General features: G+C 42.1%; 1 long non-coding RNA gene across 1 annotated transcript in view; it reads left to right on the plus strand.

The window, feature by feature from the left end:
- LOC115024938 (uncharacterized) overlaps positions 1-25,715 on the plus strand; it is a 417,551-nt gene that overhangs the window by 101,054 nt on the left and 290,782 nt on the right. Inside the window, exon 2 of the long non-coding RNA XR_003834167.1 lies at positions 5,749-5,843. This is a non-coding gene — a long non-coding RNA (uncharacterized LOC115024938). The remainder of the gene's footprint in view (positions 1-5,748; positions 5,844-25,715) is intronic.

Here is a 25,715-nt window from a genome sequence, read left to right on the forward strand (position 1 = left end):
AGCACTCGCACGTCTATTTTTGGAAACCAACCTCTGGATATGACGCTGAGCACGTGGACTCAACTTCTTTGGTCGACCCTGGCGAGGCCTGTTCCGAGTGGAACCTGTCCTGGAAAACCGCTGTATGATCTTAGCCACTGTGCTGCAACTCATTTTCATGGTGTTGGCAATCTTCTTATAGCCAAGGCCATCTTTGTGAAGCGCAATAATCCTTTTTTTCAGCCGCTCAGAGAGTTCCTTGCCATGAGGTGCCATGTTGTCCAGCATTCAGAGAGAATTGTGCCCAAAACACCAAATTTAACAGCCCTGCTTATCATTTACACCTGAATCCTTGTAACACTAACGAGTCACATGACACCAGGGCGGGAAAACAACATCATTGGGCACAATTAGGACATGTTCACTATGGGGTGTACTCACTTTTGTTGCCAGCTGTTTAGACATTAACAGCTGTGTACTGAGTAATTTTCAAAGGACAATAAATCTATACTGTTATTCAAGCAGCACACTGACTACTTTAAGTTATATCAAAGTTTCAGTAGGATAATGTTATCCCCTGAAAGGATATAACAGAATACTTGCAAAAATCTAAAGGGTGTACTCACTTTTGAGATATACTGTATATTTCGCCCAACGGAACCCCGCGCACCCTGAAATTCAAGTTTTTTGTTTTCTTCCTGCCATGCGCATTCACATTACCTTCTCCCGCACACACCTACAGAGCGGAGGAAAGGGGAGGAGTGAACTAGCACCAGCACACACAGAGTGTGTGTGAGAGAGACACACAAAACAAAATCATGTTTATCATGTTATTTACCAATTTTTCCAAATGCAGAAACTGAGATTTGACTCAGAGCTTCCCGACTGACCGTATCTAATCATTGAATGTAAGGGGCTAGCTCCACCTATAGCAGGGGTGGGCAATTCATTTTTACAAGGGGCCACATGAGAAACCCGAGCTGTGTTGGAGGGCCGACTCAACAATAAATGTAACTTAATTCTGCTCAATATTAATTTTCTCCCATTGTAAAAAGCAGTACATTATATATTTTGATTAGCTGCTACTGGTAATCAAAAGAATAAGGATATTCTCTTCCAAAAAATATATGACATTGTGGAGTGAGTCAAATAGGAAAATACTCCTAGAGAATAAACAGTATTTTTAACATATTAATCTTCGCAAACCAATACTGAAAAGGTGTTTTACAGTATGTAAAGATATGTAATTAATCAACTTTATACAAAAAGCAATAAGTGCTTTTGATGTTTTTCAGTTCACTTTAATTGTTCAGTGAGAAAAATCCAGTCTGTCTTGGGCTTGAACAAGTGCACTGAAATCTGGTTGAATGTCTGAGGTGGATATGCACAGGACAGCTGACAGGTGATCATCAGTGATAGAGGATCTATCTGGATTTGTTGAACTTCATCACTGAGAATGTCTGTTCACATATGTAGGTAGATCCAAAGAGGACCAGAATCTACTGAGCATGTCTCCTCATGTGTGGAAAGTTCTCCTCTTTCAGGGAAGAGTAAAACTCAGGCAGTGAGACTGACCTAAAGTGCTCTGACAGAAGTGTGTCAGTGTTGGCAAGTGGGTGAGAATGTTGTCCTCCATTTGGCTTGAGAGAAGCTGCAACTTTCTCATGAAAGCCTTCACTGCGCTGTACAAAAAGGCCCTTGCATTGCAGTTTGACATTTAATTAATTCATTAGTGCAGTCACATCTACAGCAAAACCAAGGTCTGCCATCCAGTCTGCATCTGAAAGCTGTGGGACGTCTTTTCCTTTCTTCACACAGAAGTCTTGAATCTCAGCTCTCAGGTCCCACACTCTTTGCCCAGGCTGAGCCACCTGACAGCGGCGTGGTAGCCTATGTCACGATGTTCAGTCTCATTTTCCTCCAAAAGTGCAACAAACTGTCTGTGATTCAATGCTCTTGCCCTGATGAATTTAACTATTTTAGTTACAACATCAACAACCTGGTTATTTTTTAGAACTGACTTACACAACACTTCCTGGATTTCTGTTCAGGGTTCATTTCTGTCACTTCATACTACATTCTCCTCAAAAGTCCAACATTGTTCACCGTCAGATTTGGACAACTATCCGTTGTCAAGCCTGCCAGCTTGTCCCATTTCAGTCCCAACTTGTCCACACATGCATTTACCTTCGTGAACAAATCACTCCCTGTTGTTGTCCCTTTCATTGACCGCATGGCTGCCAGCTCCTCCGTGATTTTGAAGTCCTTAGTTATCCCACGTAGGAAGATGAGTAGCTGGGCAGTGTCACTCACGTACATCGTAGCTCTCATCCAAAACCAAGGGAAAAAAAAGACAAAGTTGACCGCTCTGTTCTGCAGCTGAAGCTCCAGATTTCTCAATCCTCTTCGTTACAGTGCGTCAGGAGAGGGGCACATTCTCAAATGCCTCCTTTTTCTCCGGGCATATGAGTGCTGCAGAATCCACCAAACACTCTTTGATAAACTCTTAAACGGTTTAGTTTTTTAGTGATTTTGTGGGATAAGACATAACTTGTCTTGACAGCTGCATCTCTGGATGTGCAATGTTTTGTAAAAAGTCCTAGTTGGTTTTGCAGTTTAGCTAGCAAAGCACCCGACTCCTATTCCCGCTCTTCAAGAGTTTCTGCGAGGAGTTAAAGACACCTTGAGAGATAATAGAGGGACGGGGAGGCAGAGAAGGAGACAAAAAGACAAAATCCTTTCATGATTACTGCTGTTTAATTATACATTTGTCTACAGTTCTGCTGCCCGGAGCTACACTCCAATAACACAGCATCTCCAGCAGTCTGAAACAAGCTTTAGCCTTGGTAGATGTCCACTACAAATCAAGAAAGACAGACTGTAGTCTTGTGTTGGTTGATGAGTGGATGGAGATGGGGGGTAAAGTCACCTTTGTGTCTTGTGTCTGCTGTTAAGTGTGTGTTTCCTCTACACCAGGGGTGTCAAACTCATTTTAGTTCAGGGGCCACATGCAGCACAATTTGATCTCAAGTGGGCCGGACCAGTAAAATCACAGCATAATAACCTATAAATAATGACAACTCCAAATGTTTCCCTTCGTTTTAGTGCAAAAAAAAAAAAGTACATTCTGAAAATGTTCAAATTTAATGAACTATCTTTTTACAAAACATTATGAACCTGAAATTTCTTAACGAAAAAAAGGTGCACATGTTTGACACCCCTGCTCTACATCTTCCTGTATATGTTTCCTTAATTACAACCTCATAGCGTGCACAGGCCCGCCGGCGGGCCCAGCAGGAGTTTTATTGCGCCATGTACATGTTCATTTCCTAATTCTGAAAATTATATTTTTGGAAAGCTTAGAATCTCGTCTATTTAGATATTGAGATGAAAATCACGACAGCAGGTACAATCAGATCCTCAAACTAGCAAGTACACTCAATACACTAAAATCATAACTTTGAGCCCACTTAACTATAAAGCCTCATAATATCGCTCCCAAAAAAAACGCTCCCAAGCCATTGCCAGACGTCCACACGTTTGTTTACAGTAAAAAGATATCCACCGTGAACATCGTCACATCGATAAAAGCCCATGAACAGCTGTTGCAATCTGTGAAATCAGCTGATCGATTTTTACATTTTGTTATGATAAACTGTCATAGCGTAATATATCGTGTGCTCAGCGCTGTCCAGGCCGTCAGGGCCAGCAAGGCCTTCTCTGCTGGCCTAAACATTATCAGAATATAAATTTAATTTTGAAATATTTTTTTCCACAAATATGTATTAAATTATTCCCCATAGCCTATTCTCTTCATGTCATAGCTTTCCTCTTGGTTGCGCTGCTTCCAGCCTCAGATGGAGATTTGGAGGGCTGGCCTTTATGTTAGAGCTTTTATCCAATCATATTTCAGCCATAATGTGTTGCCAGGGTCCAAGAAATCTGCCCTTAGGCCTTCAGAATCAACAGTGCGGGCGCCTGTCGCTTAAAGTGAACGGAAACAAAACTGTGGCGTTACCCAATCAGATTTCGAGTTGGTGACATCGGGGCCAGCTAGAAGGTGTACGATAACGTCAGCACATCCGCGTCTTTTGATTGAATATGCACTGAGAGGGAGAGCTATGCAGAGCTAGCAACTGACCTTGAACGAGCTAGTTTGTGTAGATTTCTACAAGCTGTTTTTTCAACCCACAATGGCTGAAGGAGGAGAAGATATCGATTTGGTCGCAGATATAATTACAACGGCATTTTCGAGACAAACTTTTCAAGAAAAGCTAGATATCGTTAGAAGAGAAAGGCCAACTCCGACGCTAGCGAGTCTATCCCTGTGTCCACTGCTTCTGCCGAGCGGTCATTCTCGGCCTTAAACCGAATTAATACTTATGGCAGAAATGTTACTGGACAAACTCGGCTTTCAGCATTAGCCTCCATGCCTATAGAAAAGGACTTATTGGTGGAACTGAAATGCACAGATAAACTGTACAACAGAGTCATTGAAGTCTTCTTGAGGAAAGAAAGGAGGATGGATTTTGTGTTCAAATAATCAGTTGTTTTGGTGAGTAACAAGCATTTGGTTTTTTGACAAATATATAAAATGTTTGATGCTTCTGCAAGAGATGTAGAGATGTGTGTGGCGCACTGGTTCAGCTGTGCAGTAAAAGTACTCAAGGAGACATGTTGAATTGTTTTGGTTTAACCTTTATCAAAGTGGACATTCAAGGCTAGGAATACACTTTCACCACTGTCACAAATATATCCTCATGAACAAATGCAAATTATTTGTTTGTTTTCTTTTATTTTCAGTGAATAGTTTGTGTCTTATGTGTATTCTTTATCGTCACGTTTCTTAAATGAAACTGCTTTAGGTGCGACAATGTGCTGTTTAGTGAACACACTTGTTAAAGCTCACATACTTTTAGTGGACTTAATAAAACTTTGTAGATGAATCCCTTAAAAGCGCCTTTTATTTTTAAGTTTTGACAGTATCCTAGCGATCTTAAAGCTGGTAGTTTAACACTCTTAATTGTAAATGCTGATTTATTGATTATAAATGCTTCGGAAATATTAATATAACTCTGTTGTACTTGACTATGTTAAGGTGATGCAACGCCCGGTTATACTGCGTTTCTGTCTAAATGTATAGTTTCTATAGCCATGGCGTCATAATGATGGTATTAAGAGGTGGAATAATTCAGGTAGGACTGTGTATGACATCAATAAAGGCCTAGGTGTGAAATGCACGGCCCGCCACTGCTTGGTTCTATGTTTCTATTGTGTATTTCAGCTCGGGGCTACCAGCTATACCCATCTTCAGGCATCTTTTTCAACAAAGAAATTCTGGCGGAGTGTATTTTCTTCAAATTCAGTATATTCAGGCCACTATTACTCAGTGCCAGAAGCACTCGGATTGATTCTTCACTATTTTGCAAGAACAATAAGAGAGTTATCTTTTGAATGAGACCAAAATCATGCATCTGGTGCAAATGGTTGAAGATCAGCTTTCAATTTACTTTGGGTTTGTAGGTATTTTCGGGTAAATTCGCCTCTTAAGAGGTTTTAAGACTTAACCTTATATTGACGGAAAGTTCCGTTGAATATTGACAGCCTTTACCTGCCCAGGTCCTCCAGGGGCTGTGCTCAGTTCCCAGTATTCATGTGTGGACCTGTGTGGGTTTTACTCTGAAGATGATGGGTGTTTGTTGAAATGAAAGGTTAAAGTAAGTTAATTGAAGACTCTGTCTTTGTGTGTCTTCTATCTTTCTTCATCAGACAGTTGGATAGACAGAAAGATGCTGACAGGCTAATAGAGGCTCCTCACATTTATTCTACATCCCAGCCGCAGAAGACCACAGCTGTTCTAACAGGTAGGCCTCATCAACACTGTTCTCACCTGTGTTTCTAAATTAGATTTGCTTGTGACAAAGACTGAATGGAATTCCAGCAATGCTTAACACTCACCTGCAGTGTGTTTTTTGTGTGTCAACAACAGACGAGCATCCCCAACAATGATGGAAATACATTACTAGCACAGCAGTTTAACTGTGCTTGCTTTGGATGTTTTAAGGTTATTGTTTGTGTGAAGTATGTTCTATGTGCTCCTACTTTAACCTGGAATTATCAAACATATGAGATAATACCTGACAAGTTGTACATCCCATGGTTGCAATACATAAGATTAGATTTGCTTGACTTTATTGTCAATCTCAGTGGGAATGTGTTGTTGGCTTCTCCCAAGTACAGCAAAGGTACAGCAAAGCACATAACACAGCACACCATTAAAACATACCAAACATGGATATGATATGGATACGTTACATATACAATGATTAAAATGGTCAGGTATCATTAAATAAGTTATATAAACAATACTAGAGAGCACATTTGATACAAATAAAAAGTGTTTCCTGATGCAGTCATGCTGTGTTAAATGACTGTATGGCATACCCTTAATCAATGGCTACACTTTCACCCTGGAGAAGGGACGGGTCGCCTGCTCCCAGACTGCCTGTGCGTCGCAGGGCAGCCTGTATTGAAACACCCTTGTGTCATCACCATTCATATCTTCATGACAAATGTTCTTACGATTTAAACCGTTAAACATACAGTCAGATCTATCCTCTTCATTTTGCTCTCAAAGTGCACCAGATTGATGCATTTAACTTTTACATATAGAACATTTTTATTACGAGGGAACATGCCCCTGACCCCCTCAGAGGATCCAAGGTCCACCTACCTCAGTCTCCTAATATCCTGTGTACACTGGGTTAATCCAGAGTCCGAAGCACCAAAGGGGAAAAGCACTGTCTTTGGTGTGAAAGCAAAACAGACCAACCACAGGATTGTGTGATAGTAGATACTTGATCATAATATTAAATATATCATAAACTGGCAATGGATCAATCTTATAAGCAGCATTAAAACTGTATTAATACATTTGGAAAACATAGTAACACTTATTTGACACAACATAAAGTGAAAAGAAGGCGAAACAGAGGGCTGATATTGAGGCGTGTGCACTGCTCCATGTTTGTCTTTATTTATCACATTTAAGGTTCAAATATTGCTTTTTTGGGCAGATAAGAATATTATAAAGTGCTGCATGACGTTTTGCTGTCAGTCTCTGGAATTTTATTCCCTATGTGTATGGGTCCTTGTATCGCTGATGATGTTTACTAAAACTGCCAACTGAATGAGTTAGCTGTCAGTCTGATATGTTTGCATGTTTTTAACTCTTGGTTAGTTTCTGAAAGCAGCTGTATGAACATGCTGTTAACTACTATGTTCCTCAGATTGTGTGTGCCATAAGAATATACAGCTATTCCACCCACAAGTCTTTACCACAGAAATTGTGTAATTCTACAATGGAAGTTAGACTACAGACAACAAGTAAAGGAAAATACATAATCAAAACATAATATTTTGTTGTTGGCTGGGAATAGCAAAGTAAAGCAACATCTTATCATCTATAACACATTATTAAAAACTGAAATAATAACAGCATATATATATTAATAGCAATTGTTCCCGACTCTCACAAAAAAGTAGTGCGGTTACAGAAGAAACTGGAAAAAATTGGAAAAAGTGGACTAGCGGCACCAGGGGGGTCAAAGAGACTGTCTAGGCCAGTGATCTTCACTATTTTTTTTACATGAGAGCCACATTGATAGGACAAAGTCAATAGGAGAGCCACTTCCAGTCAATAAAAGCATGTCTGCTTATTAATCTGTCATCCCACCCAGAACATACAATATGCAATGTAGTCAACCAATACATTCATTAAAAGCAGCATTACCTTAATAATAATAATAATAATAATAATAATAATAATAATAATAATAATAATAATAATTACTAAATTACCATAAAACAATATTTCTGCTGAAGCCGAAGAGCAGTCTTTCACAATTTCTGAGACTGAGGCTTTCTTTGCCCGAGCCAAAACCCATGCGATCTCAAAGGATGCCTCAGTTAATCATTCAGCTGTATTAGTTGTCCTGTGTATGAGCCTTTGTTGTCCAGAAAGAGAAGAAGAAAGCTGCTCTATTTTGGATTTTCCTAATTTCCCTTCCAGGTGTGTAAATTTCGTTGAATTATGGATGCGTCGTTTGGAAATGCCGCTCCAAACCAGAGCGGGTTTGTTTGCATATTAAGCACGAAGGGTTCGACTCCTGGAGGACAAGTAAAAACTCCTCTGTCCACTTCTTGAATTGTCCTATGCTCGTCTTGTATGGCTCGTAGCTTTCTTTTTTAACAGGAGTAGCCAAGCTAACGCAAGTATGAAGTGTCAGGTTGGTTGTAGTATCCTCCAATTTAATTGCTCCAATTTAGCGATATAATTTATTTATTTTATCAAATGTCCATATTCATAAGCATGCTTATGATAACATATTTTTAATGACCGTAAGTTTATTTTGTTCTAGCCCACCACGTATCTACCCGTCCAAGAGCACATTCACCATTGTAGTGCTGATAGACCGCCAAAACTGGGAACTCCGCAGTGAGTCAGTGTCGGCCGAGCAATATATCTTGTTTCTAGTCTATATTTGCATCTTTTATTAATTATTATGATCAATTATTTTTTATTATTTGTAGGCTAATATCACCCCTTTATTTAGCCTACTGCCATGCGAGTCACCAATTAAAGCTTGGCGAGCCGCAGGAGGCTCGCGAGCCGCACAATGAGTAGTACTGGTCTAGACTGAAGTGGTTGTGTGTGTGTGCGTGTGTGTGTGTTTGTGTGTGTGTGTGTGTGTGTGTGTGTGTGTGTGTGCCCTCACAGTCTAACTAAATTTGGTATTTAAAAAGCATTGCAGATTCTGTACCTTTGGGGGAGATTCTTGATGGGAGCATCCCAACCACTTATTCCCTTTCAGAACCTTCAGGTCTGACCCATCATTTGCTCCCCAGAAAAATCCCTGAAAATGTGTGCATAAAATGTTATCATGCTATTCAAAAATAAACCTCTTCTCTAGACCCCTGGACAACTATACAATTGAAATACCTCCACTCATTGTATTTAATGATGCACAGATGCTAGAAATGGTTAGTTGTTAGCTGATGGCCACAGGGGGAGATCTAGGGCTCCAGGCTCTAGAGGGAGTCTGAGAGGATTACGTGCATGGCAAGGTGCTCTTTTGTGTGAGGAGACGAGGCAGCAGAGAGGCCCTCAGATCCAAGCCACAAGCACAGACACAAACTAAGAGGATAAGCACAGCAGTTTATTTACTGTAGTGTGGATTTATTAGCATTTCTGCCAACATGTTACCTTAACGCCAAATGACCTCAAGTATGAAATCCAACTGTAGTTTTCAATAACAAATGTAGTTCTACTAACATGGAATTGGATATCAGACTTTGCCTGTATAAATTATCAATATATTGTATCCTCAAAAGACAAACGCAGGTCAGTGAATCAGGGTGCCACTCTTCACTGGTTGTCCAGACAAGGTTAAAGGACATTTTGGTGGGAGATGGCCTGGTGGTCTAGTGGTACGGCTTCCAAACAGAACACTGGAAAATTGTGAGTTCAAAACCAGGGCTTCCACCATTGTACCCCTGAGCAAGGTATTTTGATGAGGTTGTGTTTGGTCTCCACAGCTCTGAATGAGCCATCTGTGGACATGTATTTTAGTGAGATCAAACACCATTGTGTTCTCGGGGCAAACACCATGTTTCTCACACAGGTGGTGTTGCATTAAGGCCATGACTGCGCGACACACACTTAGCAGTTATCTTGCAATGTAGTTGTTGAGTATAATTGACTGATGGCAGATAGTAAGGATTTGAAATTGAGTTTTAACTTTTCAGTATTTACATTTTTTAAGCTTCCTTATCATCTTAAAAGCTCTGAATGTGGACCTGCAGGAGTGAGATTAGTGATGGACTTTGTCCTCCCAGTCTGTGAAGCTTCCGTTGGCTCAAGCAGATACTGTAATGAAAGGTTAACAGTATCTATACATGTCATCAGTCAGATGTCATTACGCTCACTACATGGCCAGTTGTCTGTCATTATTACCATAGATTGAAATTCTGGAATCAATAAATACAACAGCACTTTCGAATGTCATTAACATTTCTTTAAAAATGTTTTTAAAATAAAGTTGTTTTGAGTCTTTATACCAATAATACTGTATAATATTGTACTACATGTGAGGGGATTTAGTGTATTGTTTTGCAGCCTAAAGATAAACTACTGGTTGTTACAAGTTATTGGTTTTATTTCTGTTGTTTGGGTCATCGTTTCCATCAGTTTTGCTAACATTACATTCACCACAGTCATTCCTGAGATCCAAAGTGACACAAGTTCCGAAGGGGCAAGAAACACAAGCAGTCAGATGTTCAGACTAACACATATTGCAGACATGCATCCAAACACATCCAAACACACACACACACACACACACACACACACACACACACACACACACACACACACACGTCATTTCCCAGCCACACCATGCAGAGAAGCAAGAAAACAACCACAGGATACGAAGGGCAGCCCTGCAAGAAAGGTCTGATACGCAACAGCTGATACCAACCTTCATGTTGTATCAGTGGAGTCGTCCCCTGCTGTTCCATTAGAAAGAATGCAGGAAGGCACATTGGCATTGGCTTCACTTTTCCAACGTGGAGGTTTCCTCTTACTCCCCACACATGTTTCTTTTTTTTTATGTTAATCTTAATTGTAGTTTGCACTTCATCATAGTTCCTGGAACCTACAGTATATTTGCCTTTGTCTTCATACCAACCTGTTTACACACACACACACACACACACACACACACACACACACACACACACACACACACACACACACACACACACACACACACACACACACCGTGGGCAGTCCCCTGCGATTGGGAGGCTGTGAGGAGACCTGATGCCTCAGTGACAGAGAGATCTGACGAGACCAATGCGCAATTCAAGATGGCAGCCCCCTGCTGCCAGATTACAAACAGATCTGCTGCTCTTTTCTTTTTCTTTTTCATGAAATAACTCCCTTTTCTGCATCAGTCAGAATAACACAATTGTTCGATCTGGAAGACCTTGAGGACCTCGTATTACTCCATATCCTCAGTCTACACCTCACAACCCCTTTATCACACACAAGACCCCCCCCCACATGCACACACACACACACACACACAAGCAAGCAAACAAACACACACCCCATACTACACACACATCAGTCCAGCGTATTGCTGAGAACCAACGGAAACGAGCTCTTGAAATCTACGGGACATATTTGTTAGTAGTGGGTTATGTACACACTGGAACACAATGGCATGCTGGGTACAGTTTGCTTTTTATCTTACTACAGTACATTCAAGAAGAGATGAAGAAAGAGAGACTGGACGTGTCACAAAGCAAACTCAAACATTTCCAGCATTTGTGATATAACTTCTAACATAACTATGTCATGGCAGGTGTGTTGATCAGGACCCAGGGAAGTGCAATGTGAAGTGTGAAGTTATTTGGACGAGCGGTTCTCGAGGTCAAGCAATCGACCCGCACTGCACAGGCACTGCACTAGTGTTAGTAACTTTAGAAGTAGAGATGTGTGATACGTCCATGTTGTTGTTAATGATCAACTTTCTGAACAATAGTATTACGGTGAACAAAATCCTAGTGTCAAAATAAAAAGTCCTTGATTTTTTTTGTTTTACTCTGATGTAAAGGAGTGGAAAACAAGTCACTGCATTGAACATCACTTGTATTGTTCTGTCATGTGTATGCATTTGCAATATTCTAATCAATACCTTGATATTGAATTAAACCGTGTCAACCAGCCTGGTGTAGAGGACGTTTGTTGATTTCTCATCTATGAAGATTAATTTATTCCTGCGTGAATCTGTTATGTGTGCTAATTGTAAAGCACTAGTTTCGCAAGAAAAGCAGAAGAAGAAACCTTCTGTCGTAACAAATACAGGCAGTACATGTGAACAGAGACTCTGACTGACAAGCAGTAAAGCCTTACCAAAGCTGTAAGTATTTAATTTAGTGAGAGACATGAAATACAGGTTATTTATCCAACATAGCAGATGCTTTTGTGCACCTTTACTGTTGGTGGTAAAGTCTTTGTGTTTGCACTGAGATGGGCTAGACTGAACTCTCTGTGTTGGCGCGTCTGCTTTCCTTCTCTTCTCTCTTCTCCTTCATTGTTGTGAGGGTCAGTTGAAATCAGCTCCATGAATGGTGATGCCATCACTGCTGGCCATCGCTTTGTCTGCGCTGCTTATCACATTAGCTCCCTTTAGCAGTCTCAGGTACAATTGGGATTGCTGATTGACTTTAATTGGGGATTGAGACAGAAAAAAACAAAGTAAGAAGGCAAAGAGCAGAGACAAAAACATAATTAAATTGCAATGGACTGGAGAACAAAATTGTGAAAACTCTTACAGCAGCATCCATCTGTAATTGGTGTTGGGTGCTTGGTGAGATGTAAAATGTGTGTTTCTGTGTAAAAGCTGCCGCTCACTGTGGAAGCTTTTCACACTCTTCTTGTGAGTTCATTCATGTACGCTACTACTACTAGGTCGTCCTCAGACGGGCCCTCCTTCGGTGCCTCCAGTCATCCCGATCCTCAATGCATCTGGCTAGCTCGTCAGTATTTTCTGCTCCCATATCTTTCCTGAGTACATCCACGTATGTTATTGCGGGACGCCCTCGTGATCGGTGCCCGTGTGTTGCCTCCCACAGCACAAGTTTGCTGACTGGCAGCTCTTGTTGTCTCTGGCAGTGACCTGCCAGCCTCATTCTCCTGACCGCTGTTTTCTCACCCACCCTTAGCGCCCCCCCATACAAGTGCGTGTTGGTGACATGCTCATCCTTGTTGATGCCAAGTACCACATGCAGCATTCTCGTGTAGCACCCATCTAGTGATTTCTGCAGGGTGGGCTTCAGGGTCCAGCATTCACTGGAGAACAGACTCCACTGTTGCATAGAAGAAGCTGAGTTTCATTTGTCGGGGGAGGTTGGAGTTCCACACACAGGTCATGCCGTTCAGGGCCCTCCATGCAAGCGCTTTCCTCACTTTAAGGTCTTGCTCGGACGAGTTGACCCATGAGCCCAGGTATTTGAAATCATTGACTTCCTTTGGAGCAGTGCCTCCTGTTGTTTTTAGAGGTGGATGGTCCGGGGGGATGTTATATGTTATGAACTCAGTTTTCTTGGCATTTAGCTGAAGGCCAACCTTGGCGCACTATGTCTCCACTCTGCCTAAGAGTTCCTGTGCTTGCTCTACGTGGTCAGAGAGTAGACTGATGTCATCCGCATAGTCCAGTTCCGTTAGGACTAGAGCGGGGTGTCGTCTCAACCTCCTAGGTGTTATTGTGAGGCCGAGTTCTAGCTCCCGTCCACTGATGGCCTTCCTGAGCGCATAGTCTAGAACTATTATGAAGAGGAAGGGGGCAAGGGTGTCCCCTTGCAACACCCCAGCCAGGATGTTAAACTCTTCACTGTTGCCATCTGGGGTTACCACCTTTCCTCTTGTACCCTTGTACATGGTCCCTATGGCCCGGAGTAAATTGGAAGGGACACCGTAGGCCTTGAGTATCTTCATCATCACACCTCTGTGTATCGAGTCAAATGCCTTTTTGAAATCGATGAAGCACAGTACCGCTGTCAGGTTGTTCTTCTTAACCTCCTCGATGATTCTCCTCAACGCCAAGTTCTGGGTTATAGTGGTCCTCTTCTCTCGGAAACCGTTTTGGTTCTCTCTCAGGTGGGGGTCGATGGCGCTCCGTATCCGGTTCAGTATCATGTGGTTGTACATTTTTGCAATGACAAAAGTCAGACTTATTCCATGGTAGTTGTCTGGCTGCGAGAGATCTCCGGATTTAGGCACTGGGATGATGTTAGAGAGAGACCACATATCAGGCTGGCTGTTTGTCATAAGGGTGCGGTTGCAGAACTCCAGGATGATGTCATCAAGATCACAGTTCTTACATACCTCTGGAGGGATGCCGTCAGCACTTTTTCCCTGCTTCAGTGTAGATTTCACTTTGGCAAACTCCCTGACTATAAAGGGACCATCGTCGATAGCGAGATTCTACTGTCAAAGCTTTAGTTTTTGATTTACAGTCAGAAAAATATCCTATGAAACGAATACAATTCTGTGGGAAAGGTTTGAGGAAAAATGAGTGTAGGAGTCGTGTTCACAGTGACCTCTATGGAAACAATAAAGTAAAGAGATAATGCTGACGGGGTCATATTTCTGCAGTTGTTTTCTCCATTTCTCTCCCTCCTTCAACCTCAGGAAAATCAAACAGATGACAACTTTATTAACCTGAGAATGATTTACACAGTGATGCACTTCATTTTGGAAGTGGATGCTTGTTTTTTAAAAAGGAGAAGAACACCATCACTCTTTTAGATTGTTTGTTGCGTTATTGTATTTTCTCTCCTCTTTCTCTCCCTCTGTCTCGCTTGTTGTTATTTCTGAAAAGGTGGATGGTGAGAAAAGAATCTGGGAGGTTGTCATAAAGGTGCTTTTACCTTGTTCCCACACCTAAGGAGAACTCTATCAAACTGATTACCCAGGCAAAGTGCGTCGAGCTTAAACTCCATTTGACCTGCTACAAACTACATCTGAGGTTCTTCAAACAGCCATAGAAGTCTTCTGTGGAGAGTTAAAGAAACAACCCGTAGCTATGCAATACCCCCTCCATTGTAAATCCACCGTTAACTTTAAAGCACTCTTTGTGCTCTGTTGACAAAGTATACAGAAATGTCTCATTAAGCAGTGGCACTGCCTTACTGTTAATGATTCTGGGAGGGATTGTGTCAGGTTGAGCTGATATTTCACCCCTTCTCGCCCCACACACACTTTCAAAGGCTTTACCTGACAGGGCAAAGATGAAAGGCAGAGGGAACAGGAGGCAGTGGGAGGTGTGGAGAGTCTATGAGTGCTGGTTGAAATTAAAATGAAGAGAAAAGGGGATGAAAAGGGAGAAATGTGTGTGAGGGAGCGCAACAGGGGGTGTTCAAAGTTGTGATGCAGGTGGAGGTGACAGCTCTGCATCAGCCAAGTGGAAGAATGTGACAAAGCATTGACAAGTCACTTACGCATTCACAAATGCAGTATTCCACTGCACCAACATTTAGCACCAACACAAACATCACAGGCCGGATAAGCGGTAGACGATAGATGGATGGACAAACACAATTTGGCCTTCAAGTCAACATAGTTCTTGTTGACACTCTCACCTTTCTGTGTTCACAGTCTATGAGTCTATGGCAGGGGTGGGCAATTATTTTTTACAAGGGGCCACATGAGAAACTCGAGGTGTTGGAGGGCCGAATCAACAATAAATGTAACTTCATTCTACTCAATATTAATTTTCTCCCATTGTAAAAAGCAGTGAGAAAAATCCAGTCTATCTTGGGCTTGAACAGTGAAATCTGGTTGAATGTCTGAGGTGGATATGCACAGGACAGCTGACAGGTGATCATCAGTGATAGAGGATCTGTATCTGGATTATTGAACTTCATCACTGAGAATGTCACATGTGTAGGTAGATCCAAAGAGGACCAGAATGTTCTGAGCATGTCTCCTCATGTGTGGAAAGTTCTCCTCTTTCAGGGAAGAGTAAAACTCAGGCAGTGAGACTGACCTAAAGTGCTCAGACAGAAGTGTGTCAGACTGCAGGTCAATTAGTTCAAGCTGAACATCACTGGGTGTATCATCCAAATTGCATGTAAATGGGGGAAAATCATATGCATTTCATTCTCAACCGTTTTAAAGTCTTGAAATCGCCTCCAAAACTCACCATGCAGTGCTTCTAACATGGATGAGTACCTGTGGAGGTGATCAGCTGATGGTGTGGCTTCCTTCAGTGTTGGCAAGTGGGTGAGAATGTTGTCCTCCATTTGGCTTGAGAGAAGCTGCAACTTTCTCATGAAAGCCTATTCAGTCTCATTTTCCTCCAAAAGTGCAACAAACTGTCTGTGATTCAATGCTCTTGCCCTGATGAATTTAACTATTTTAGTTACAACATCAACAACCTGGTTAATTTTTAGAACTGACTTACACAACACTTCCTGATGTATAATACAATGCAAAAATATAAATTTCTGTTCAGGGTTCATTTCTGTCACTTCATACTGCATTCTCTTTTTGAACAACCATCCATTGTCACGCCTGCCAGCTTGTCCCATTTCAGTCCCAACTTGTCCACACATGCATTTACCTCCGTGAACAAATCACTCCCTATTTGTTGTCCCTTTCATTGACCGCATGGCTGCCAGCTCCTCTGTGATTTTGAAGTCCTTAGTTATCCCACGTAGGAAAATGAGTAGCTGGGCAGTGTCACTCACGTACATCACAGCTTTCATCCAAAACCAAAGAAAAAAAAGTCAAAGTTGACTTTGATCAATTGACTTTTACAATTCAAATGAAATTTCGTTGTCCTGGCTTACTGTAAAAGTGACTGTAAAATTGATCATAAATATTTAAAAGTGTTATGGTGCTGATGCATGAATATAAAATAAAATGTATACTTAAAATATAAATGTACTTTATATAAATAACATATATACACTATAAAATATATACATTTAAGAGTTCTTAGAGAGGAGTTCACATCACATTGCTCAGGAGAAAAGTTATTTCTGGTTCAACAGTCTGATGGTTTGGGGAGAGGAACTGTTGCAGAGTCTGGTAGTTCTGCTCTTTATGCTGCGGAACCTCTTGCCAGAGGGCAGCAGGGAGAACAGGCCGTGGTGGGGGTGAGTGGGGTCTTTTATAATGTTCTGGGCTCTGGTGAGGCAGCGTTTATTAGCAGTGTCTCTGATGGAAGGAAGAGACGTCCCAATGATCCTCTCCGCTGTCCTCACCACTCTCTGCAGAGACTTCCAGTCTGAGGTGTTGCAGTTTCCAGACCAGGTAGAGATGCAACTGGTCAGTATGCTCTCTATAGTGCCTCTGTAGAACGTGGTGAGGATGGGAGGGGGGAGCTGTGCTCTTTTCAACCTGCGCAGAAAGTGTAGGCGCTGCTGTGCCTTTTTCACCAGTAAGGAGGTGTGAAGGGACCAGGTCAGACTGTTTGTGAGTTGCACCCCCAAGAACTTTGTGCTGTCTGTAGTCTTCACTGCTGAGCCGTTGAGGAGGAGTGGTGTGTGACAGTGCTGCTTTTTCCTGAAGTCAACAATGATCTCTTTTGTTTTGTCAACATTCAGGATCAGGTTGTTGGTGTGACACCAGTCTGTCAGATGTTTCACTTCCTCCCTGTAGGCCAGTTCGTTGTTGTCCCTGATGAGTCCCACCACAGTTGTGTCGTCCGCGTACTTCAGGATGTGGTTCGTACTGAACCTGGCACAACAGTCGTGGGTCATCAGAGTGAACAGCAGTGGACTCAGAACGCAGCCCTGTGGGGAGCCGGTGCTCAGAGAAATGGTGCTGGAGGTGCTGTTTCTAATCCGCACATGCTGGGGTCTGTTCGTGAGGAAATCCAGCAGCCAGTTACACAGGGGGGTGTTGAGGCCGAGGGGTTCCAGTTTTCTTACCATATGCTGGGGGATGATTGTGTTGAATGCCGAGCTGAAATCCAGGAACAGCATTCGCACATGGGTGTTCTTCTCCTCCAGGTGGGCCAGGCTCAGGTGGAGTGCAGAGGAGATGACGTCCTCTATGGAGCGGTTTGGGCGGTAAGCAAACTGGAACTGGTCGAGATTGGGGGGAAGTATGGAGATGATATGGTCCTTGACCAGCCTCTCAAAGCACTTCATCATGATGGGGGTGAGTGCTACCGGCCGGTAATCATTCAGACAAGCGATTGAGGATTTTTTAGGCACTGGAACAATGGCTGCTGACTTGAAACATGATGGACCAATAGCCTGGTCCAGCATGGTGTTGAAGATGTCCGTGAGCACATGGGTCAGCTGGTCGGCACAGTCCCTGAGCAGCCGTCCTGGAATACTGTCCGGGCCCGCTGCCTTCCAGGGGTTAACTTTCTTCAGCGTCCTCCGGACATCAGCTGTGCCAAGGATCAGTGATTGTTCATCATGCTTGGAAACAGCTTTCATTGCAGTTGTGTTGTTTAGTGCCTCAAAGCGTCCAAAGTGATTATTGAGGTTGAGAAAGATTGTGTTGTCCTCACAGGGTAGTGGAGCAGCCTTGTATCCAGTGATGGTCGGAATTCCCTGCCACATGCGCCTGGTATTCATGGCGTCATTAAAGAAACTCTGGATTTTTTGACCATGGGTGTGCTTAGCTTCTCTGATGGCACGGTCCAGGTTGGCTCTTGCTGATCTCAGAGCCACCACGTCACCAGATTTGTAAGTGGCGTTCCGTGCCTTCAGCAAGTCACGCACCTCCGTAGTCATCCAGGGTTTCTCATTGGCACGTGTAGTGATGTACTTGGTGACAGAGACATCTTCCATGCACTTCTGGATGTATGCAGATACAGTTACAGCATACTCCACATTAATTCGGTGGTTTCCAGTTGCGGCCTCTTTAAACATGTCAAAGTCTGTGCATTCAAAGCAATCCTGCAACGCTGACATGGCTCCTTCAGGCCAGATCCTCACCTGCTTCACTTTGGGCTTTTCTCTGATGAGCAGGCGCCTGTATGCAGGAATTAGCATAGATGGTCTGAGGAGCCGAGGTGGGGGCGCGGGGCTGCCTTGAATGCCTTCTTAATGTTTGTGTAGGCCAGATCCAGTGTGTTTAAGCCTCTGGTTGCAAAATCCATATGCCGATGGAACTGAGGGAGAACGGTCTTCATGTTTGCCTGGTTAAAGTCCCCTGCTACAATAAAAACGCCCTCCGAATGTACAGATTGCAACTCACTGACGTTCTGATAGAGGAAAGTCATTGCCTCTTTAACGTTTGCACTGGGGGGAACATACACTGCAGTGATAATGACTGTGGTGAATTCCCTGGGCAGATAAAACGGTCTGCATTTTATTGTTAAACATTGAATGTCAGGAGAGCAGTGGCTAGAGAGCATTGTGACATTTGTACTCCACTTGTTACTCAATGTAATATCTCAAAGCATTTCATTAGCAATAGTGTCCAAACACAATCAATGCCTGCTTCTTTTGTTCTGTTACATGTGTTTTTAGGAATAACACCGATTCTGATGCAAGTAAACTGCTTACCTTTCCTTCAGTGAGTTGTAAAAATGACATAGATAAACTATGCAGAGAGGTTCCATGAACCTTGCAGCCTCTGCTAAAATCAGCTTGTAGCACTTAGTAGCCTATCCTATGCCAGTCAGTGTGAGCTCAAAAATGGTCAACTGGGATTGGAATGACCCAGATAATACAAGAGGAATACAAATGTTTTCAATATAGTCGATGACACCTGAAATAAGCATTGTTGGCTTATCAATGCAAAGAAGAGAGATATAGCTATTATCAGCATGCATTTGTCTTGTATGCTTTAGACATGAAATCTCACTAGATTCAATAGAACACATCATTTTCTGTTGCATAACTAAAACCTTATGTCTGGTTCCAGTGAGAAAAGTGGGTTTACAGGCCATAATTAATCAAGTTTGTCTTTTTGAAACTGTTAATTTGAATTAAATGAATTAAAGAGCAAATGAAAGTGTTGTTCATCAGTAGCCTGAGTCACATTTTCCTAACTAAAGTCTTGTATTGATGTGTCAGTACACTTGCACTGCAGACTGGCACACACACTCACACATGTGCATGTTATTGTATCTCAGGCCTTGTTGGGACTTTTCTAAACAGCCCCAACCCAAACCTCATTAACAGAAACTGCATCCACAACATTTGGTGCTTGTGCAATAACTTGTAAACACATTAAACATATAATTGCACCTACAGGCTTTGGAGCTGCATGTGCATTTTAATTCACAAGCCTCCAAACTTCTATTATCAAGCGCCGTCCCTTCTTAAAATGGCCCTGAAACCAATAGTTGAATATTTTCAATAAATGCAGATTATGCCAATGTGGAAGATTACAATGTTATTGAAAATTGCTTTGACTGAACAACCTCAGTGTCACATGTTTGTATAACTCAAAATCAAGAGGCCATAAAAACGTTTTTGTGAGAAACTTGTAATGAAATAAACAAATGGGAAAGCATGGCTCTGTGTATGTTCTTACAAAGATGAATAACATAGTCCCCCAGAGAGTCTGAGTGTCACATTATTACAAACACAAAACATCCAGGCTATCAAGATGTCCTCTGTCCTGATAATGGTTTATGGATTACATTAGTAATATTTCTTATGTCAACAAATACAATAAATACAAATGCAATGAATAGATTTTAATGTATTGTTAGTGGATTCAACTGCAGCTAAAACTAAACCATGATCCAATGTAACATAACCATGATAGTTCCTTAACTTTACCCAAGTATTTTAGTTGTCTAATCCTTACATACCTCATTGAGTATGTGCACTGAGTTTATTCATTTGGATAAGTAGTGGGGAGTTTATTTTCCATACTGCTGTAATGTTTAAATACAGTATGGCCAGTTAAATGTACTGAGTTGTTGGCTAATTGGTTAGTTGAACTTGTAGTTTGGTGTCATTGGTTTATGTGTCTACTGTCAGTTTATAAATGTTTTTGTTTTTTTAATTGTTATATGAGTGTGTTTCTATTTGTATAGGATTTTAATGTCAGCAATGCAATACATTTGTTTCATTGTCCAGTACACACTATCCGCCGATTTACCGACTTGAACAAATATGTCCTGACCAACCAGGAGGTAATTAGAGTTCTGACCTGATCCTTAATTGGCATCACACCCACACCTGCTGTGGTGGGAGACTGCTTCCTCTGCACCACCATTAAACATGGTCTAAAGGAGTTATAGATTACAATTGAAATGAACCAGGACATGATGGTTCATAGTTTTTTAAGGCAATGGCCAACCAGGAGCTGTGGCAGGCGAGGCGGATGAGGTTGATGGCGTGGGAGATGGTGCAGTAGTGCATGGAAAAGTCGGGACTGGGGATGAGGCTGTTGATGCTAGGTATAGTGGAACCATGGGGAGAGGAGAGTTCGAAAATGAATCTCTTCTTACCGGAGTACTTCCTGGTGGCGATACCAATGGGGCTGATGCGGTGGATGGGGAAAGGGGGGCTAGTGAGATGGCCTATCATAAAACGGTATTTGACTTCCTTGGCTCGGAGTTTGTCCGTTGTGTCAGGCTTGGCAAGGGCTGACTGGAAGTTATGGCAAATAAATGATGACGTTGGGATGACCTTGATGTACTGTCGGCAGCGGTGGTTTGGGTATGACTGAAGGTGGAGGTGCGGCAGAAGGAAAGGAACATGCGTGGGTGGGGAGAAAGGACAGGGAAGCGGAACAGAAACGACACAAAGGGTATAAAGGAGTCCTGCACAAGTTACAAGCCAAGTAAGATTTTGTTGCAAACACAGCTACGATCTCTGTGAGGGTAGTGTCTGGCCAGAGCTACTGGACGAGGAGTAATGTACAATGTTGTTCCGGGGGAAATAGATAGTGGAGCGCGGTTGTGGTGGCTGTGAGGCTGGCTGTGTCAAAGTAGAGGTGGCTGCAGACAGTGGAGATTTAGAGGCCAAGGACTGATCGTCAAACAAATCGCAAGGGGTAAGAAGCAGCTCGTAGTCCATGGTGAACAAAAGTATAACTGTGTCAGTCTGAATCCACGAACGAAACGGTCGTGAAAACTGAGACGAACGGGAGAGAAGACGGCTCCACGCACCTATTTAGGTCTGTACAGGTGATTGAATTAGTGAGGCATGGGTTGTAGAATTGACGAGACATTGGTGAGGGAACTTATTTCAGATACTTGTATTAGTTTCGGTCACTACTCAAAAGCTCATGACCATAGGTGAGGGTCAGAAAGTAGACCGACTCGTAAATCGAGAGCTTTTTCTTCCGGCTCAGCTCCCTCTTTGTCACAATGGTCCAGTACAATGTCCGCATTAGTTCTCATAACAAATCACACATACACACAAAAACACACACACACACACACACACACACACTGGATTCCAGTATTGCACACAGCTTAGTCAACCCACTCTCTCTGGGGTAACACGGTGTCTCACACTGGGACTTGGCTGTTAGACTGAGACATGTGGAGGAATAACACAAACACACACACACACACACACACACACACACACACACACACACACACACACACACACACACACACACAAGCACCAAACATAGTAACGCTTACACACTCACCAAGTGGGTTGTTTAGGGTAGTGGTGTTGGGTGAGTATGTGTACGTCCTGTACAGATGGACTTACCATGCCATTAGGAGACAAGAGGGGACATGGAATCATTAATAATACAGCCAACAGCCTGCTCCAAGGGCCTGGGTTCAACATTAACAAGCTGCCAGCCTGACACACACACACACACACACGCACACACACACACACACACACACACACACACACACACACGGCCTTACTACACGTTCTCAACGTCACTTAGGCTGACACAACTCCGCTTGGGATCTAGATGTCTTTTTTTTAAGTCTTACATTAAAATACACTCTCTGCCCCCCCACACACACAAACACACACACCCACACAATAACACACATCATCACACTCCTGAAGGCAGCAGATGGTATAGTGGGCGTCAGGTACAGTAGCAGCCTCCTGACACCCCAAACAGCTGTTACCATTACAGCATGCTAATTGCCATCAATCAAGACAACACCTCTGTGCATTCAAAGGTAGGGTCTATACACAGTGTGTGTGTGTGTGTGTGTGTGTGTGTGTGTGTGTGTGTGTGTGTGTGTGTGTGTGTGTGTGTGAGTGTGTGTGTGTGTGTGTGAGACATAAATAGAAAAGGCAAAGGCAGGGTTTTTCCCCTCATTACCTAAACCCAAAACGATGTGCTCTCCTTCCTCTTCTGGAGGAAAAAAACTCTGTGATGAATAATGAAGACAACAGGAAAAGAGACAACGAGATCCATATTGTTGCATGTCTTTCTTGTGCTCATCTGTGTGTGTGTGGCAAGTGATAAAGTGGGGTGTCGGATATGGGTGCAAATTAGTATTTTTCAGCAAGCGGCTGCTCATGGAGTTCGATTTTTGCAGGCTGCCTGGGATCGATGGTCGATGCAGGTCAGATTGTACATGGCCATATTGATACTGTTGCGAACAAGCAAAAATATGGTTTAATAGTCCCTCATGGTTTAGAGGTTGTTGCACAAGAGCCATGCAACACAGCAATGTTCATTATTCCAGCTGGCATGCAGGGGATATCGATGGAATCCTAACTGAACCTTGAATGTGTTTGTTGTTTATCTGTTACTCCTTGCCTGCTCAGGCTGGTTCTCATGGTGAACTCAAACATCTTGAAGCAATGTAGGTAAAGAACTAACCATACACAGCTGTGCGACACTCCCATAGAAGTTTTCACTTCCACTTAACTAGTGTACCTCTGGATTGTAAAGGTCTGTACTCCTCGATCTCCTTTTACTTTGTTGCTCCTGTAAAGTCTTACAACTTAACTATTTATTAAAGATGGACTTAGATATGGACATGGATAACCTAACCACCCAATACAATTTCCAGCACTGCACACATACAGTCTGTTAATATTTTGGGCAATAAAGAAAAATACAACAGTAGTTGTGATTGACACAAAGAGCATTTTCATACTGATTGTATACTGCCAGCTGTTGCTCCGGATCAAGAGAGGTGCTAAAACCTTGTCACAAAAACCATCAGCTTTGGGAAGCATAAAACATATAATATAATAGAGGGGGCCTGAATGACTTTTGAGGTATCTTAGGTAACTTTTAACTTGAAAAATCTTGCTCAATTAAGATGGTTATATGAAGACTAGTCAAACCCTAGAGCTGTGCCTCAGTCCCATACTTTATATTAGTTCAAAGCAAGTTTGAATCTATAATGAGTCCACACTGGGAAAAAAAATGTGCTTTCAAAAAAGTCTGTATGCAAACTAAAAATACAATTGTGTTGTTGATGTACACTGTTGTCTCCAATGCAGTGCACTAAGAGAATTGAGAAGCCCCTTCCTGCTGCAAATGGAGAAACATTAAGTATTTCCTAAACATCCAAACAGTGCTAACGGCGTTAGCAAGTAGTGCTGGCGGCATAAGGTTAGCAAGTGTGGTGTCGAAAGATAGAGAGAGCGAGAAAACATGTGTGACGCAGTAGTGTGAGTAGCAGTAACGTTAGCTATTATCAGTATGGCTCACAGCTAGAGTATATGTAATTATTGGAAGTGGAATTACTAGTGGAATTGAAGTGAGGTGAAATGCTTTCTCACTTCCTGCAACTTTCTCTTCCTACCTCTCTCTCTTCTCCATCAATATTTCTTCCAAAGCCTTCCTCACATTGCTAGTTGCCAATCCTGATGTTTCGAACTCCTGATTGAGAATTTCATCCTGCAGAATCAATACACACATCTTCCTCCATGGCCTACAGTAGATAGGCCATGCTGCTTTGCCCTCGTCCACTCAGAGCATAGCCGGTGTCTGTCATCCTCAGGATAGGTCAAGCTTCTCCTCCCCACCCAAAGGACATCCCATCATTAAGAAAGCTGGGTGGAAACTGGAATGATGGCTGTTATGATAAAGTGTAACACACACTGAAGGATTGAGTTGATCTTGATATTAATATTTAATATTAATATTATCTCTGTGTAGCTCACAGGCTGTGAATAGTTTATGAGTACATGCTATAGCTTGTAGTCTAGTAGTGTTATATTGTGTAAAACAAGATGATGGCATACCGTTTGTAGAGACTATCTTGAATCCATCTTCACCACAATACGCATCAAGACAAAGTTTCTACAGTTTACTAATAATGGTCTGTGATAAATACTCTAAGCACGAAGACAAAGCTTTATAGATATTATTGGAGCTCCCACATACTTCTCTTGGACAAAAGTTCCAATCTTAGCCAAGTAACTGGACCTTGAATACTTTGAATACTTACTTTAAAATGTGGCAATTCTTTCAAAATCGATAAATATGACTGTTATGACTCATATGATTGTTTTCTTCTTCTTCTGTCACCTCTATGTGGGGTTGACGCTATATTCCGGTATTGACGATAATCGGGATATTTAAAATCTGAAATATTGATATTAGGGCTGTCACAATATCAGATTTCTGCTACACAATTATCAAATAACAATATCATTGCAATATTTAAATAACATTTGAAAAAAACAATCTTAACTTTGTTTATTGTGTGTTTTGTCCCTTTTTTGGCAAATGAATTACACGTTGGGAGGGGACACAAAGTGAAAACAGAAAGAATGAAATTATTTAAGTGGCACTGGATTATTTGCTCGATATTATATGTGTATTACTAACATGATATCAATATTTCATTTTTTAATTATCAGGGCTAACGTCAATTTATCACGCCATCCCTGATTGATATAATGTGAATATTATACATATGCTAATATTGTTTGAATAATCATATGCCTCCATTAGTGTAATTGTTTTTTGCACACTTTTGTACAGTTAGGATTACACACTCTCTCCACCTGCCCACATCCATATATTAAGTGTAATTAATTTGCCAAAAACGACACAGATCACACAATAAAAAATGTTGAAAACTGTTTCCTGGGGCAACCCTGTAGCTAACCTGTTTAAGCGGGCGACCCATGTACAAAGGTCTTTAGCGCAGCGACCCAGATTTAATTCCGACCCACTGCCCTTTGCTGCATGTCATCTCCCCTACCATTTAATTAAAGGCCAAATTATAATGTAAAATAAAAAACAAAACAATGAATTTGCCTGATAGCAACTA

This window comes from Cottoperca gobio, chromosome 19 (genome assembly GCF_900634415.1).
Source record: "Cottoperca gobio chromosome 19, fCotGob3.1, whole genome shotgun sequence".
NCBI classification, from domain to species: Eukaryota; Metazoa; Chordata; class Actinopteri; order Perciformes; family Bovichtidae; genus Cottoperca; species Cottoperca gobio.